Source organism: Triticum aestivum, chromosome 6B (assembly GCF_018294505.1).
Source record: "Triticum aestivum cultivar Chinese Spring chromosome 6B, IWGSC CS RefSeq v2.1, whole genome shotgun sequence".
Lineage (NCBI taxonomy): Eukaryota > Viridiplantae > Streptophyta > Magnoliopsida > Poales > Poaceae > Triticum > Triticum aestivum.
The window spans coordinates 6,143,303-6,149,994 of NC_057810.1; the positions used below are offsets into that span (position 1 = coordinate 6,143,303).

The 6,692-nt window shown below is 43.5% G+C and overlaps 1 long non-coding RNA gene across 1 annotated transcript; it reads left to right on the forward strand.

The window, feature by feature from the left end:
- The first annotated feature begins 2,610 nt into the window (after positions 1-2,610).
- On the forward strand, positions 2,611-3,349 carry LOC123133062 (uncharacterized). The gene is made up of 2 exons (XR_006465153.1): positions 2,611-2,781; positions 3,001-3,349. It is a non-coding gene; the product is annotated as an uncharacterized lncRNA (long non-coding RNA).
- The last annotated feature ends 3,343 nt before the right edge of the window (positions 3,350-6,692 follow it).

The following is a 6,692-nucleotide window of genomic DNA, read 5'->3' on the forward strand; positions in this document are numbered from 1 at the left end:
CCATATGGCTGTGTGCCCAATATCATTTGTTGCTAAAGAATGTATGGATAGATGCCAAAGGAACAGCCTCACGTTTCCCGGCACCAGAACTTTCCATAAACTTTTCCATGAGCCCTCTTCAGCAGCCGAGGTGGAGGAACCATCCCTTTGATCTAAGCATGACTATTGGAGAACTAATTACAATTATGAAATATACAAATATAGACATAGGAGATAAGTCCAACCAAATTTGGGAACTTGTCTAAAAAGGGAGAAAATTAGTCTGACTTGATTTTGCTTTTAATGAGGGTTCATAATATAGGATGATATTAAATAATCCAATTTTATTGCTTGATGGTTTACACGGGATAAGGATGACCGGTTCTCTCTTCTCTCAATATATACGATCGACTCATGTGCTCATTGGTAACCAAACATTTCTCATCGACAACCAAAGTGACCTGAGTGCCTGCGTAGCTAGTGTTGTATCTGGTTGGCCATGGACAAGTACACGATTCGCATCCTTGCACTAGGAGCCCTAGTGTGTCTACATCTCGTATGCTCTGCTACTGTTGCTCAATGTAAGGCAGCTAGCACACCAATATTTATGTATCTTCACAATGCTTAATTTTTCTTCACTTGTCCTGGCTGGAAGTATGTACCTAGTATAGCTATCAAAGGCCTTTCTATTTTGCTTTGTAACTGGTTCCATCGTTTATATGCATATATATACATACACACTACTCTAAAATAATTGCATAACGATGGTTGTTCGTTTGTTATTACTCCATAATATACAGGCCAAATCATGGCTGACAACGACAGCAAGAAGATCGATCTACCAGACGGGCTATGCGTTGAAATATCTCCTGACGGTTGTACATACCACGATGGTCTTTGCTTCCATTGTTTGGTAACTGACGTCTACTACCCCACTATGGATGACTGCAAGAGCAATTGCAACAAATCCTCGTCTTTACAAGACGTGCTAGTTGCCATGACAACCTCCCCTCCTCCTCCTTTATCTGCTCCTTAATTTTCCGGCCTAGACAATGGTTATATGTACAAGATTGTCCCCTGAAAATAATGCCTATGTGCGGAAACCAGTTATGCAATGCGAGTAATATACTGCAGCAGTTGTTGCTGAGTATTTTGGTTTGGCAAATCACATTTGAACCTTTACTAGGAATTGTTGGGAGAGCGATGAAATGACTCGCAAGCGCAGATGCTCCGGAAATCTGAGTGGTACAGCTTAGCTTGGGATCTGTGTCGGTTAAATCTGTGTCACATATACGTTTTAGAATACAGAGGTGAATACATCTGCAGATGGGCTATACTGGACCATAGTACTAACTCCTCGCAAAGTCGCAAGTCTCCTCTGTTCAAGTCCATCGATGTCCCATGCAAAATAAAATGAAATAAGTCCATCGATCTCTCACTTAAAAAGAGTCCTATGGCTATGGATGACCAGGGAGGCCGCCCTTGGCCAATATCCGGCGCCGGTGAGTTCGTCTACCCTGTCATGGTGGGTTTCTCATCTATCCTACCTCTCATGAGGCGTCCGGTTCTTGTCTTTCCCAAGCTCACATTAATATTCCCAAATCAGCCCTCGGCCGGCCTTGGCGACATCATCTTCATCCACTCCCGTGCTGCACACACCCATTTCTCTGATCTCTTAAAGCAACTCTAGCCGAGCCCATAAAAGATACAGGAGTATTTGGCCGGGTAAACCTTAATGGAGTAAATTTAGTCCACTAAGTTTTGGTCGGTTCTAGCTGATCCCCTAAATTTAGCGGAGTAAAATAAAATTTGGTTAAGATGAACATAGATTCGATCTAAACAAACTTCTAAACCGAAATTCGACACGTAATTTACATTATCATCCGTCGAAACATAGTTCAAAGTGATACTAAAACTTGAACTCAAACATAAGCTAAAATCTAAATCTAACCAAAAAAATTAGTCGCTATTCGACTTTGCGAGGGAGAGCAAGTCCTCCCTAGAGATTCCACCGCCCATGGGGTCAGTCCCTAGGTCGTCTTCGTTGTATCCAGGAAGGTCCTTCACCACTCCTCGATGTTGAAGCTGTCATCGTTGCCGCCTCCACTGCCACCATTGTTGCCGCCTCCACCGAGCCAGCTCGTCATCGACCAGCGCCCACGTGCATCTAGGGATCATACATTCAACAGGGGGTGACTCCATGAGTCAGGTGATCCACAAAAACCGCATGAGCTAGAGTCCGCCATATGGCTGTGTGCCCAATATCATTTGTTGCTAAAGAATGTATGGATAGATGCCAAAGGAACAGCCTCACGTTTCCCGGCACCAGAACTTTCCATAAACTTTTCCATGAGCCCTCTTCAGCAGCCGAGGTGGAGGAACCATCCCTTTGATCTAAGCATGACTATTGGAGAACTAATTACAATTATGAAATATACAAATATAGACATAGGAGATAAGTCCAACCAAATTTGGGAACTTGTCTAAAAAGGGAGAAAATTAGTCTGACTTGATTTTGCTTTTAATGAGGGTTCATAATATAGGATGATATTAAATAATCCAATTTTATTGCTTGATGGTTTACACGGGATAAGGATGACCGGTTCTCTCTTCTCTCAATATATACGATCGACTCATGTGCTCATTGGTAACCAAACATTTCTCATCGACAACCAAAGTGACCTGAGTGCCTGCGTAGCTAGTGTTGTATCTGGTTGGCCATGGACAAGTACACGATTCGCATCCTTGCACTAGGAGCCCTAGTGTGTCTACATCTCGTATGCTCTGCTACTGTTGCTCAATGTAAGGCAGCTAGCATACCAATATTTATGTATCTTCACAATGCTTAATTTTTCTTCACTTGTCCTGGCTGGAAGTATGTACCTAGTATAGCTATCAAAGGCCTTTCTATTTTGCTTTGTAACTGGTTCCATCGTTTATATGCATATATATACATACACACTACTCTAAAATAATTGCATAACGATGGTTGTTCGTTTGTTATTACTCCATAATATACAGGCCAAATCATGGCTGACACCGACAGCAAGAAGATCGATCTACCAGACGGGCTATGCGTTGAAATATCTCCTGACGGTTGTACATACCACGATGGTCTTTGCTTCCATTGTTTGGTAACTGACGTCTACTACCCCACTATGGATGACTGCAAGAGCAATTGCAACAAATCCTCGTCTTTACAAGACGTGCTAGTTGCCATGACAACCTCCCCTCCTCCTCCTTTATCTGCTCCTTAATTTTCCGGCCTAGACAATGGTTATATGTACAAGATTGTCCCCTGAAAATAATGCCTATGTGCGGAAACCAGTTATGCAATGCGAGTAATATACTGCAGCAGTTGTTGCTGAGTATTTTGGTTTGGCAAATCACATTTGAACCTTTACTAGGAATTGTTGGGAGAGCGATGAAATGACTCGCAAGCGCAGATGCTCCGGAAATCCGAGTGGTACAGCTTAGCTTGGGATCTGTGTCGGTTAAATCTGTGTCACATATACGTTTTAGAATACAGAGGTGAATACATCTGCAGATGGGCTATACTGGACCATAGTACTAACTCCTCGCAAAGTCGCAAGTCTCCTCTCTTCAAGTCCATCGATGTCCCATGCAAAATAAAATGAAATAAGTCCATCGATCTCTCACTTAAAAAGAGTCCTATGGCTATGGATGACCAGGGAGGCCGCCCTTGGCCAATATCCGGCGCCGGTGAGTTCGTCTACCCTGTCATGGTGGGTTTCTCATCTATCCTACCTCTCATGAGGCGTCCGGTTCTTGTCTTTCCCAAGCTCACATTAATATTCCCAAATCAGCCCTCGGCCGGCCTTGGCGACATCATCTTCATCCACTCCCGTGCTGCACACACCCATTTCTCTGATCTCTTAAAGCAACTCTAGCCGAGCCCATAAAAGATACAGGAGTATTTGGCCGGGTAAACCTTAATGGAGTAAATTTAGTCCACTAAGTTTTGGTCGGTTCTAGCTGATCCCCTAAATTTAGCGGAGTAAAATAAAATTTGGTTAAGATGAACATAGATTCGATCTAAATAAACTTCTAAACCGAAATTCGACACGTAATTTACATTATCATCCGTCGAAACATAGTTCAAAGTGATACTAAAACTTGAACTCAAACATAAGCTAAAATCTAAATCTAACCAAAAAAATTAGTCGCTATTCGACTTTGCGAGGGAGAGCAAGTCCTCCCTAGAGATTCCACCGCCCATGGGGTCAGTCCCTAGGTCGTCTTCGTTGTATCCAGGAAGGTCCTTCACCACTCCTCGATGTTGAAGCTGTCATCGTTGCCGCCTCCACTGCCACCATTGTTGCCGCCTCCACCGAGCCAGCTCGTCATCGACCAGCGCCCACGTGCATCTAGGGATCATACATTCAACAGGGGGTGACTCCATGAGTCAGGTGATCCACAAAAACCGCATGACCTAGAGTCCGCCATATGGCTGTGTGCCCCAACATCATTTGTTGGTAAAGAATGTATGGATAGATGCCAAAGGAACAGCCTCACGTTTCCCGGCACCAGAACTTTCCATAAACTTTTCCATGAGCCCTCTTCAGCAGCCGAGGTGGAGGAACCATCCCTTTGATCTAAGCATGACTATTGGAGAATTAATTACAATTCTGAAATATACAAATATAGACATAGGAGATAAGTCCAACCAAATTTGGGAACTTGTCTAAAAAGGGAGAAAATTAGTCTGACTTGATTTGTGCTTTTAATGAGGGTTCATAATATAGGATGATATTAAATAAATCCAATTTTATTGCTTGATGGTTTACACGGGATAAGGATGACCGGTTCTCTCTTCTCTCAATATATACGATCGACTCATGTGCTCATTGGTAACCAAACATTTCTCATCGACAACCAAAGTGACCTGAGAGCTTGCGTAGCTACTGTTGTATCTGGTTGGCCATGGACAAGTACACGATTCGCATCCTTGCACTAGGAGCCCTAGTGTGTCTACATCTCGTATGCTCTGCTACTGTTGCTCAATGTAAGGCAGCTAGCACACCCATATTTATGTATCTTCACAATGCTTAATTTTTCTTCACTTGTCCTGGCTGGAAGTATGTACCTAGTATAGCTATCAAAGGCCTTTCTATTTTGCTTCGTAACTGGTTCCATCGTTTATATGCATATATATACATACACACTACTCTAAAATAATTGCATAACGATGGTTGTTCGTTTGTTATTATTCCATAATATACAGGCCAAATCATGGCTGACACCGACAGCAAGAAGATCGATCTACCAGACGGGCTATGCGTTGAAATATCTCCTGACGGTTGTACATACCACGATGGTCTTTGCTTCCATTGTTTGGTAACTGACGTCTACTACCCCACTATGGATGACTGCAAGAGCAATTGCAACAAATCCTCGTCTTTACAAGACGTGCTAGTTGCCATGACAACCTCCCCTCCTCCTCCTTTATCTGCTCCTTAATTTTCCGGCCTAGACAATGGTTATATGTACAAGATTGTCCCCTGAAAATAATGCCTATGTGCGGAAACCAGTTATGCAATGCGAGTAATATACTGCAGCAGTTGTTGCTGAGTATTTTGGTTTGGCAAATCACATTTGAACCTTTACTAGGAATTGTTGGGAGAGCGATGAAATGACTCGCAAGCGCAGATGCTCCGGAAATCCGAGTGGTACAGCTTAGCTTGGGATCTGTGTCGGTTAAATCTGTGTCACATATACGTTTTAGAATACAGAGGTGAATACATCTGCAGATGGGCTATACTGGACCATAGTACTAACTCCTCGCAAAGTCGCAAGTCTCCTCTCTTCAAGTCCATCGATGTCCCATGCAAAATAAAATGAAATAAGTCCATCGATCTCTCACTTAAAAAGAGTCCTATGGCTGTGGATGACCAGGGAGGCCGCCCTTGGCCAATATCCGGCACCGGTGAGTTCGTATACCCTGTCATGGTGGGTTTCTCATCTATCCTACCTCTCATGAGGCGTCCGGTTCTTGTCTTTCCCAAGCTCACATTAATATTCCCAAATCAGCCATCGGCCGGCCTTGGCGACATCATCTTCATCCACTCCCGTGCTGCACACACCCATTTCTCTGATCTCTTAAAGCAACTCTAGCCGAGCCCATAAAAGATACAGGAGTATTTGGCCGGGTAAACCTTAATGGAGTAAATTTAGTCCACTAAGTTTTGGTCGGTTCTAGCTGATCCCCTAAATTTAGCGGAGTAAAATAAAATTTGGTTAAGATGAACATAGATTCGATCTAAACAAACTTCTAAACTGAAATTCGACACGTAATTTACATTATCATCCGTCGAAACATAGTTCAAAGCGATACTAAAACTTGAACTCAAACATAAGCTAAAATCTAAATCTAACCAAAAAAATTAGTCGCTATTCGACTTTGCGAGGGAGAGCAAGTCCTCCCTAGAGATTCCACCGCCCATGGGGTCAGTCCCTAGGTCGTCTTTGTTGTATCCAGGAAGGTCCTTCACCACTTATCGATGTTGAAGCTGTCATCGTTGCCGCCTCCACTGCCACCATTGTTGCCGCCTCCACCGAGCCAGCTCGTCATCGACCAGCGCCCACGTGCATCTAGGGATCATACATTCAACAGGGGGTGACTCCATGAGTCAGGTGATCCACAAAAACCGCATGAGCTAGAGTCCACCATATGGCTGTGTGCCCAATATCAT